The sequence below is a fragment of the Podarcis melisellensis genome, assembly GCF_964234715.1.
Source record: "Podarcis melisellensis genome assembly, chromosome: 7".
Taxonomy (NCBI): Eukaryota; Metazoa; Chordata; class Lepidosauria; order Squamata; family Lacertidae; genus Podarcis; species Podarcis melisellensis.
This window is the reverse complement of record NC_138539.1, coordinates 72,100,459-72,110,780: the sequence shown is the minus strand read 5'-3', so window position 1 is coordinate 72,110,780 and position 10,322 is coordinate 72,100,459. Positions and strand designations below refer to the sequence as shown.

The following is a 10,322-nucleotide window of genomic DNA, read 5'->3' as shown; positions in this document are numbered from 1 at the left end:
TATTTCAGAAAGTAAAAAGCAGGACACCCCAAAAGTGATTGAGCTTTGTTTAGGAAAAACCCAAAATTGGTGAGTTCTTTTAAGGAATACTCCAAATATGCCATAAAAACGTGATTTTTATTATTATTATTGACTTGCCTAAGATCCAGGACAAAGCGACACCTTTTGAAAATTCCCCCCGGATGTCAATTCTGCCTTTGGAATCACAGTAATGTATGGACATGTGGCAGTCTATGAGTGGCTACTTTACTATTATCCCTTGCCAAAGATGCCTAATCGACATCTGGGCCTATAACTTGGCAGCTGAGGGGCATATATGAGAGGTTTACAAAGGTACATAAGATACTATCCCCGGAATCTAACAGCGGCGGCTCAGCCAAATGATCCGGACCATCGTAGCTCCACAATGGCTTTGGCTAAACTGCGGGCACAGTTTAGACCTGCTCTTGAGCAAAGGCTCAACCCCAGCAAATGTCCTCTGCAGCTTGCACATTCCTTCTGGCTTCAGTGCCCTAGTGAACTGTGGGGGTGCATGTACAGTGCCTGCACAGTGCCTGCCTGCCTGTCTGCCTGCATCTCCCCTGCAATTATTGCATGAACAATGCTGAACTGGCCTGTCACAGGTACTGGGGGAAAGAGGAATAAAGGAGATGGGTCCAGGGGCGTCTTACCCATAGAGGCTAGTGGCGCAGGGTGCCAGGACACCAGGTTCTGGAGGGCACCAGGGCAGAAGTGGAGGCTGGACGCGCCACCTCCCGGCATCAGCTTGCCACCCTCGCCCACCTCTGTCATGCCGCGCAGAAGCAGCACCTCACCCGGAGCTTCCGCCTACCGTGGCCACCATGGCACGAAGTGGCCAGCTGAGCCGGGAGTCACCACGTCCAGCCTCCACCTCTTCCCCACCGGAGGAGCTGCCCTCTAGCCACTGTCCTCCTCCTCCAGCCCCACACCATGGTGCTGGATATGCTTAAGATGGCCCTGCATGGGTGCCATCTCTGCCTTTATTTTTGTAAATAACTTAGGTAAGGACAAGCCCAAAGAGCAATCAACATTTCAGCCACCGCCCCACTGTTGGATTCTTCCTGTCCCTTTTGTAATATTTGCAGTGGATTTGCTTGATATATGAGAGGTTACAGATGGAGTGTTATGTTGAAAGTTGCCAGCTGTCAAGCCCTGGTGCCTAAGATCCTGGCCAGGAGTGCTTCTCACACCTCCTGTCTGCCTCCCAAAAAACTCCAGCTGCATTGTGTGCTGTTGGCGCGTCGAGGTCCCCAAGACACCCCCCCCCAAAGAAAAACACAATTGACACTTAATTTTTGTTTAAGGTTTTTGGCATAGTTCTGGCCACAACTTTATTCAAATTACAGCAATGTGAGTGGTTGCTTAGGCATTGGTAGCACTAACTGACCCCGCCCGGGGACAGCTCTGACATTCGCACCCCCCGCGAAGCCAGGAAGGGTAAGTCACCTGGGGAGAGAGATGGGACTGGGAACCATGCCTCACCTCTCCCCAGAATGCTCCCAGGGGCTTGCATGGCCCTAGCCCCTTGCCAGGGGGTTTCAGACAAAAGCATGGGGAGCCCCTGGGTTCCTTTAATGGAAACCCCTTGAAGCAGCAGCAGCATTTTGGAGGGGCAGCCGAATCCATACCCCTCCACCAACCAATTCCAAGACCAATGCCTAACCGCAAACCTTACAAGTTGTGACGATTTGCTACGCAGTAGGCAAAAGCCAAGTGGCACACACTAATCAGCCAAATGGACAAAATTCCTACCGGGCCCCTGCCCCAAAGCAGACGACCCCATGACAGGCATAGCAAGGTCAAGCAAACAGCCTAAAATTAGGGAAGGGAGGGCGGGTGATCCGAAGCACGCAGCGAAAAGAGGAGGTTCGTCGCTGCGTGCCTTGTATTTAACAAATAAGGCTGTCAATCAACAAATGGCAACATCTAGATTTCCCCAGTAACAGCCCGCCCCTGCTTAAAGGACGGCCAGACTATTTGCCTAGTAACAGTGAGGTGTCTTGTCAGCTCCGCCTGCAACCTGTGCTCTCCATGAGGGAGAACACACTATTCAAACACCCTTCTCCTCTCAATGCCTGACCCTAACTTTTAAAAATTAAAGGGGGCCCAGTGTCATTTGCGGCGGTTTGCTCGACCAAGTAATGCATTCATATCCCAGTTTCAATGTGCTACTTCATGTAACCATAAGTGAATTTTTGGCTGTAGGTTGAATGATGGAGCAGATTATGTTTCTTATGATAAACACTTGCACATTATATGCATATAAAGGCATAATAAAATGATTACACATGAAGATCAGGCACATCTTTTTGATGCATAATCTACGCTGTGACACGTATCCATTTACGCCACACAAAATTGCATGAAGCAGGATGCTGCTTTTTATGAGAATAAACTGTGTGGCATTTCACACATTAAAATGAAGGCTATTAATTTAGCAAAATAAACATGGGAGTATTGGTCTGAGGGATTTTTAATCATGTAAGTTATTCATCAGTGCCTTCAGCTGAAATACTGGGAGAACATCCAATATTCTGAATATTCAGAATTTGTACAGATTACGGAAGATTGGGAACATTTTTGAAGGAATCATTTGTCCATCAGTGACTGGTTTGATTTTATGGGCCTATCTATCTAGTGTTAGGATTGTTACATAACTACATTACAATGTGCCAGTCCCATTAAAGAAAAGTTAGTCTGAAGAAGCACTTTTGTCTTTGGCTGAATGCCACCTACCTAGCCTGGCAGTGTTCCTATAAATATTGGCAGGGCTCTCCCTTTGTCATTCTTCAGATCCCCTTGTCAAATGCTTCTCTGAGGTTTCTAAGAAGTTGGAGGAAAAGGAAGCAGCAGGAGCGCTGAAACTACCATTTATTATGCTGACAAGTCCCGGCTCATTGCTTCTTTTGTTCCCCGTGTCTCTCCATTGTTTTGTTGCCAGTCACCATGCATATGAATCACCAGAGCTTTGGATCCAAACGTGTGTGGTTTTTTTGTGTGTTTTAAAGTATGTTCCTAGCACACTGTACAATAGGCTTCTGCCTCAAGACTAAGGTTTCAAACTGCAGCCCAAAGAACAGCAGCCCTTCCCCACTGCTCCATTAAAATGTGGACCCCTTCCTCTCCACAAAAGTAAAACAGAAAATGAGATGGGGGAGATCTGATCCCAGTACAGTTTGGCCCCATATTCCAGGAAATCATGGTTCATTTGAGTGGATTTTTGGAACTGAAAACTAGTAGGACAGGTCCTGCATTGGAACGTATGTCTCCAGGCCCGTATATCTGGCTCCCAGGACTCTCCTCAGGCCTCAAGAATGTCACAGCCTTCACAGACCCTGCTAAGCCCCCTCTTCAAGTGCTTCTGCCTGGTCTAAATGTGATGATATCTCTTGTTTGCATGGATGGGAGGAGTTTGCATGGGTGCATGTGGATGTAGAAAGCATAGATTTATCCATACAGCTGCTGAGACCGTATAACACCGGTCCTGAAAGATCTACATTGGCTCCCAGTGTGTTTCCGAGCACAATTCAAAGTGTTGGTGCTGACCTTTAGAGCCCTAAATGGCCTCGGCACAATATACCTGAAGGAGCGTCTCCACCTCCATCATTCAGCCCGGACACTGAGGTCCAGCTCCGAGGGTCTTTTGGCAGTTCCCTCACTGCGAGAATTGAGGTTACAGGGAGCCAGGGAGTGGGCATTCTTGGTAGTGGCGCCTGAAGGCAACCCTGTTTAGGGAAGTTTTTAATGTTTGATGTTTTACTATCCTGTTGAGAGCCACCCAGAGTGGCTGGGGAGGCCTGGCCAGATGGGAAGGGTAATAATAATAATAATAATAATAATAATAATAAGCTGGAATGTCATCTACTATCCCTCACCTGTCCCATCACCTTTTTTTCTTCTGGTCCCATGCACCAACTGGAATGTGGCACCTAGAATGTAGCTCACAAGGGAATTTTTATCTCTTTTTTCAACTAATATAATATAATATAATATAATATAATATAATATAATATAATATAATATAATATAATATAATATACCACCCTATACCCACAGGTGTCAGGGCGGTTCACAGAATAACTCTTGTTATATAAGCTTCCTCAGTGAGTAGATCAGTAATGGTGGAGAACTTTCTTGCACTGTGGGTAGCCAGGCTGTGGATGGGGAGATAAGTCCACTGCTTGGCAAAGTCATAGCAGTGACCGGACTACTCTGTTAGAAGGGGCTGTTGTTTCTGGATATTTGCAACCTCAGTTCCTTAGTTTGCCTCTATGACTGAACCAGCCCTGGACGGCTGAGATGAACCTTCCCTTGGAAGAATGGGTTGTGCCATTCTTGAGCTAGTCCAAAACGGCTGTGGCTGGGGAAGCTCTCTATATCAGGATGAGGTTACAGGCGTTTGCAGCAATAGTCAAATCTGGAATGAGTATAATCCAAGGATGGGCAAATCTATGGATTTTGGGTTCTCTTTGTTTCTCATTTCCCCCCATCTTCAGGTCTTCATATTTTCACATGAGTTTGCATTTTAAAAAAAGTCTGCATGAAAGCTCATCAGCATTTTATTGCAAATATCTCCTAATATGCACATTTATGTATGGAAAATGGCCTAATATACACATTTTTGCAAAGCATTTTCTCCTAACATGATGCATTTTTTGCATATTCCTTTCACTAACATGTATCTTTTTTGCAGACTTTACCCTGTCAATCAACTTTGAGATACCCTCTTGGGACTATAAGATAGAACTTGAGTATTCTAACTAAATAGTCTTCAGAACTCCTAAACTGGAAGATTGTGAGTATTAGATTCCGTACTTTATGCTTGCCAAGTTCCCCACAACTTCCTCTGTTTTACACACCTGAAAAAGAAAGACGTCTTTTCTTTTCTCTTGAAAGGTTGTTACACTAGGGTTGCTTAAAGGAGTTTGTGTGGTAAGACTGCACATAATAATACTAAGTGAGTTCCTGTTACTCCATATGACATATGTACAGGTAATGGGGTTTGAAGTGCTGACAGCCAAAAAGGATGGCTGCCTTTCTGAAAAGAACATTTGGAGAGGTTTAAGAATTACTCTAAATGAATAAATGGCATGTGCTCATTTTGTTCCACTTTGGGTTTAGCTGCTCTCTCTAATTGACAAACAGATTTCTAGGCCCATGTTAATGCTTCAAACAAATTCTGTGGCAGGGCTGAAAACGCTGTGCTATAAAAAAGGCACTTCACTTGCATCTGTAGCATCTTGGGGCTCTTTATAACCTCATGCTTAGAATAGATTAAAACAACGACAACCCAACTACAGTCTTTACTTGCAAAGTGCAACTGCTTCAATGTGGAAAAGCTGAAAGTCTCGCTGAGCAACCTTTTCCCCAAGCCTGCAACAGTAAGTGTTCCCTTCAAGGTATCAGGTTGCTGTCAATGTTTGACCTATTAACCCACAAAGCTCTGGCCTCCATCTTCTAGCATTTTGTTATCTGGATCCATGGCAAAACATGAAGAACTCACAAGAGCATAAGAACAGATCTGCTGAATCAGTCCAAAGGCCCGCCTAGTCCAACTCCCTGTTTCCAGTGGCCAATCACAGAAGATTGTCAAACAGAAGAGTGATGTCACAATTTCTTCCCAGAGAACTCTGAGAATTGTAGTTTGTGAGGGGATTAGGCACTTACAAACAACACTCTTCACTTTTAACAAACAACAGCCCTCATAAACCTTTGGGGAAGCCATGACTGCACAAAATGGTATCATAGTTTTCGCCAAGTAGGGGCCTTTCCTGCTCATATTATGTTTTGTTTGGCTGAATTGGATTAAGATAGGTTAATTGGTTTTCTTTGCATAGCCCCAAGTTTTCCTTAAAGCAGTGTCTTGATACTTACTTGGGGTAGGTGTGGCGGCAAATCTAAATTTCCAGTATACACTTGAATCCGTTCCACAAAATATTGTCAGACTGGAGTCAACCAAACTCTTGTCCACGGCTATGATCTTGAATTCATTCTGATTTTGCTCCCCCTTCTGTGAGAGATCCTAATCACAGATCTCTTGCATCATATCAAGTTGTGTCAAATGTACAAGTGATGTGCAACAACAGCCGTTCAGATCTGTATCACTTTCTATACTTTCAAATAGACAATATGATGCATGGTTTGTAGGCAGTGAAAGGGACAGGTTTTGCAGATTGTTAATGAAATGAGTTATTGGGGGAAAATAAGAATGCTGGGGGAGAGAAGAGAATGTCAATACATGATAAAAGCCATTGTTTAAGAACCGAGAACTACAAAAAAGCTCCATTACAATTTTTCTCCTTCCACATAAATTCTGCAGTCAGCAAAGGATGGAAATATAGTGTTACAATTCAGGCTTCCCTACCAAAAGCTCTGCATCTTTGTCATGTGTGATTTCATTTGTGAGTCTGAGAACTGCAGATTTCACATTTTTCACAGGCAAATATAGGAAGCGGAATAAAGCAAGATTTATGCATGCGTCACCTTGTAAATAGGCAAATCCCAACAGAAGAAATGCAAGTTGGCACAGAAAATTGTCTTTCATTACATGTATATTTATTTTTCTAAGTTGATCTTTAGAAAGTAGGAAAACTTACTTATATGCCAGATGTGGTTTAATTCACTATCTCCAGGCACCACAATATTTTCCTTTTCCTTCAGAAAAGAAGATACATTCAGGGCTTCATTTGAGACAGGGCTCAACAGGGATGAGTCCCAGCACCCACATTGAGTACCAAGGCTCCATCCTAAAACACCCCTCTCTAAAGTACATTCCACAAATCTGAATTAGGAGCAGTTTCCAGGCTGCGTGCCTTTAGTTGTTACCACAGGGGGGCAGAAACCACTTTTTTCATGGGTTTATCCCATTGAGCTGACATAACAACAGAGGCATATTGTTTGGCCCCTGCAACCCTATCATCACTGTATTGCTTGTGTGCAATAAATCATTTGTGTGGCACAGATTGGCCATGCACACATGTTGTTGGGTCTTTAAATGTCATAGTAGGAACATGGAATGAATCCCCCAAATCACCCACAAACAAGTGGCACCCACCTCTCTTTCTGTATGCTGTATGGCTGAGTTACCTTTTGTGGCCACTCAGTTTCCCACTGCAGGAATCCTGGGACTTGTACTCTGAATACTATCTGGATGCTCCAGCAGAGAGCTGAAGTCCTGCCGCTGCCACTTCTTCCGCTTTCCTTAGCAGTACAGGCTAAGGGAGGGGCTATGGATTGAGAATATGCAAGGAGGGAGATCCAAGTATTTGAAATTGGAGGTACAGTCATTTGTTGTTGTTGTTCTTTAGTCATTTAGTCGTGTCCGACTCTTTGTGATCCCATGGACCAGAGCACGCCAGGCACTCCTGTCTTCCACTGTCTTTGGCCAAACTCATGCTGGTAGCTTCGAGAACACTATCCAACCATCTCATCCTCTGTCGTCCCCTTCTCCTTGTGCCCTCCATCTTTCCCAACATCAGGGTATTTTCCAGGGAGTCTTCTCTTCTCATGAGGCGGCCAAAGTATTGGAGCATCAGTTTCAGGATCTGTCCTTCCAGTGAGCACTCAGGGCTGATTTCCTTCAAAATGGAGATGTTTGTTCTTCTTGCAGTCCATGGGACTCTCAAGAGTCTCCTCCAGCACCATAATTCAAAAGCATCAATTCTTTGGCGATCAGCCTTCTTTATGGTCCAGCTCTCACTTCCATACATCACTACTGGGAAAACCATAGCTTTAACTATACGGACCTTTGTTGGCAAACAGTCATACCTCGGGATAAATATGCTTCAGGATAAGTATTTTCGGGTTGTGCTCTGCGGTGACCCGGAAGTAACGGAGCATGCTACTTCCGGGTTTTGCTGCTCGCGCATGTGCAGACGGTCAAAATGACGTCATGCGCATGCATGAAAGCTGCAAAACGCGACCCAAGCATGCACAGACACGCAGTCACATCTTACGTTCTGCTTAGGACGCGAACGGGGCTCCAGAATGGATCCCGTTCACATCCCGAGGTACCAGTGTATACACAGCAGTGGTAGCCAGATGTTGCTGGACTCAATCAGCTCCACCCAGCATGGCTAATGGGCAGGAATTATGGGAGTTGTGGTGCAACAACGTTTAGATGGCAACACATTGGCAGGCCCTGCACTACAGAATAAACGTGTGGGTCTGGCAGTATTTTCAGCTGTAGCTGGGGTCAGCTGCTGGTCCTACAGATGCCTTGGTCCACACACATTGTCCTGAACCCCTGGCCTTCCTGGCAGCAAGGTAGTATGTCAAGTTCAAAGTTTGGGGGTCAATCCACACATGCAAAGTCCAAAAGTCAAGAAGTACAGCCCAGGTTTACTCCAAGTAGCCAAGTCTGATGTCCAGCAGTCAGGATACTGTCCAGAGTCAATCCCAAAGCACTGTCCTTGGTCCAGGAGCATCCAAACCAATGTCCATCTACATGGGCAGCTGAACCGACACAGCACTGCAGCTCTGCTTCCCTTTTGTACTTGTGTGCTGAGCATCTGGGATTGACAAGGCATGTGACCCTCACCTATTCCAAGCCTACTACAGCTGATGAATCGTACACCTCCTCCCTGAGCTATCAAGCTCCATCTGTTCAGCTAGGGAGCTGTGCTGAGGCACCTTGCCTGTCTCAGCCTCCTGGAACTCCCTGCCCACCATGATCATGGAGACAGGGGCTCCTCTGGCTCTAGTCTTGCTGCTCTGGTTCCTGTGCATTGACCCGTTCAGCATCCTCTGTCACCCTGTGAGAACACATTCCCTGCATGCTCTGGTGTGTCCCAGTCCTGGTTACACCCCTCACCAGGAACCCCTCCTCCTCTTCCTCCTCCTTGTACTAGTCTACCTTACACTTTAACTCTCTACAGAAGTTCTAAATTATGAAAGATTCAGTGCATGGAAATGAGATGGTCCATGATGCAGAGCCCAAGCAAGAATGGTGAGTGGATCAATGTCTGGAAATTAGGGATGGGACCAGGATGTGCAATCCAAACTTCCCCTCCATCGATTGCTTCTCCCTAAACATAGAAGATCTGCTTGGGTTTCAATGACTGGTGTTTGATAGTGTGAACTGACTCCCATTAGAATGTGTTGTGTTTGAAGTGATGTAAGTTTATATGGAAATGCTATCTCTGGGATAAGTTCTCCGATGGCTCATTTATGTATGTAAGTTATTGCAGTAGAACTACAGAAGCGATTGCAAAGGTCACAAACGCATTGGCTTATATTAAACAATATTGAGAACAGCATTCCTTCAGGATTTCTCTATTACCACTAAGACTAGAAGCATTTTTTTTTAGAGAAGCCCAGATTCCCAAGATTTGAACAGGAATCAATGTCCTGTTCTAAGGAAGCCCATTGTGTTGCATCATAAATTGAATACACCTTTCACGGCCTTCATTTATGAATGGATTACAAAACTATGGTGGACTTTTCAGTATGCGTCATCATGCTGCCATTGGACCAGTTCTCTTGTCACCTTTAAATCCTCCCTCTGTTCATATTGTCCCTTCCTCAAATTCTTCCACCTCTTGTCATGTGAATTGAGCTATAAACTGCACAATACTGGTCATTTTCACCCAAGCTGGCTCACAGTATGCCATTTTGTGTGTGTCCAGGTTGCTACCTGAGGAAGAATCAGTATGTGAACTATTTGGTCAAGCTAGAGTTTATGCAGTGTAAAAAGAAGAAAAGAAAAGCTACTGATCACGATAACTCACAATGCATCTCTAAGTTACTACACTGGAAGGGTAATCACTTTGTTCTGATTGCCTTATTAGCAGAAAGCTATGTGTTTTTGAATAATGTATGTGACAGGCCTAAGATGACTGTCTCCGATGAGCCCAAACGAAATCCCACTGTGTAAAGTGAACACAAAGCACAGCTTCGGATTCCCAATTCCTTCAGAAAAATGACTTCTTTTTTTACTGTTCTGCTGAGTGCAGAAGTCATCACAAGACAATACAGAGCTACCTGCTGATTACAAGGAAAGCAGCTATTTTCATCCTGGAATATCTTCCCCCTCTCTCTTGCTCAGAATAAAAAAAATAATAGCATGGCCTCTGTTTCTTTGGAAGCAGCTGAGCTAGGGGCGGGGAGAGAATATTGGGTTTGTTACTGTTAGGATTGCTAAATAACTCATTATTATTATTATTATTATTATTATTATTCAACATCATCATGTGTTAATGTCCAGAAATCAAGGCATAAATTGTGGCTATTAAACACTTGCCAGACTTGCATATTGAACACTTGCCAGAGTTGCATATTGTACAGACTATGGCAACTGAAAA

The 10,322-nt window shown here is 44.6% G+C and overlaps 2 long non-coding RNA genes across 2 annotated transcripts; one reads left to right on the top strand and one right to left on the bottom strand.

Annotated features, from left to right (window-relative positions):
* Positions 1 to 4,564: 4,564 nt before the first annotated feature.
* Positions 4,565 to 5,509, bottom strand: LOC309373888. The gene is made up of 2 exons (XR_014170272.1): positions 5,329 to 5,509; positions 4,565 to 4,880 (listed from the first exon to the last, which is right to left on the bottom strand). It is a non-coding gene; the product is annotated as an uncharacterized lncRNA (long non-coding RNA).
* A 1,656-nt stretch (positions 5,510 to 7,165) lies between these two features.
* LOC309373645 lies at positions 7,166 to 9,772 on the top strand. Its single transcript, XR_014170124.1, has 3 exons — positions 7,166 to 7,298; positions 8,898 to 8,968; positions 9,648 to 9,772. It is a non-coding gene; the product is annotated as an uncharacterized lncRNA (long non-coding RNA).
* Positions 9,773 to 10,322: the final 550 nt, after the last annotated feature.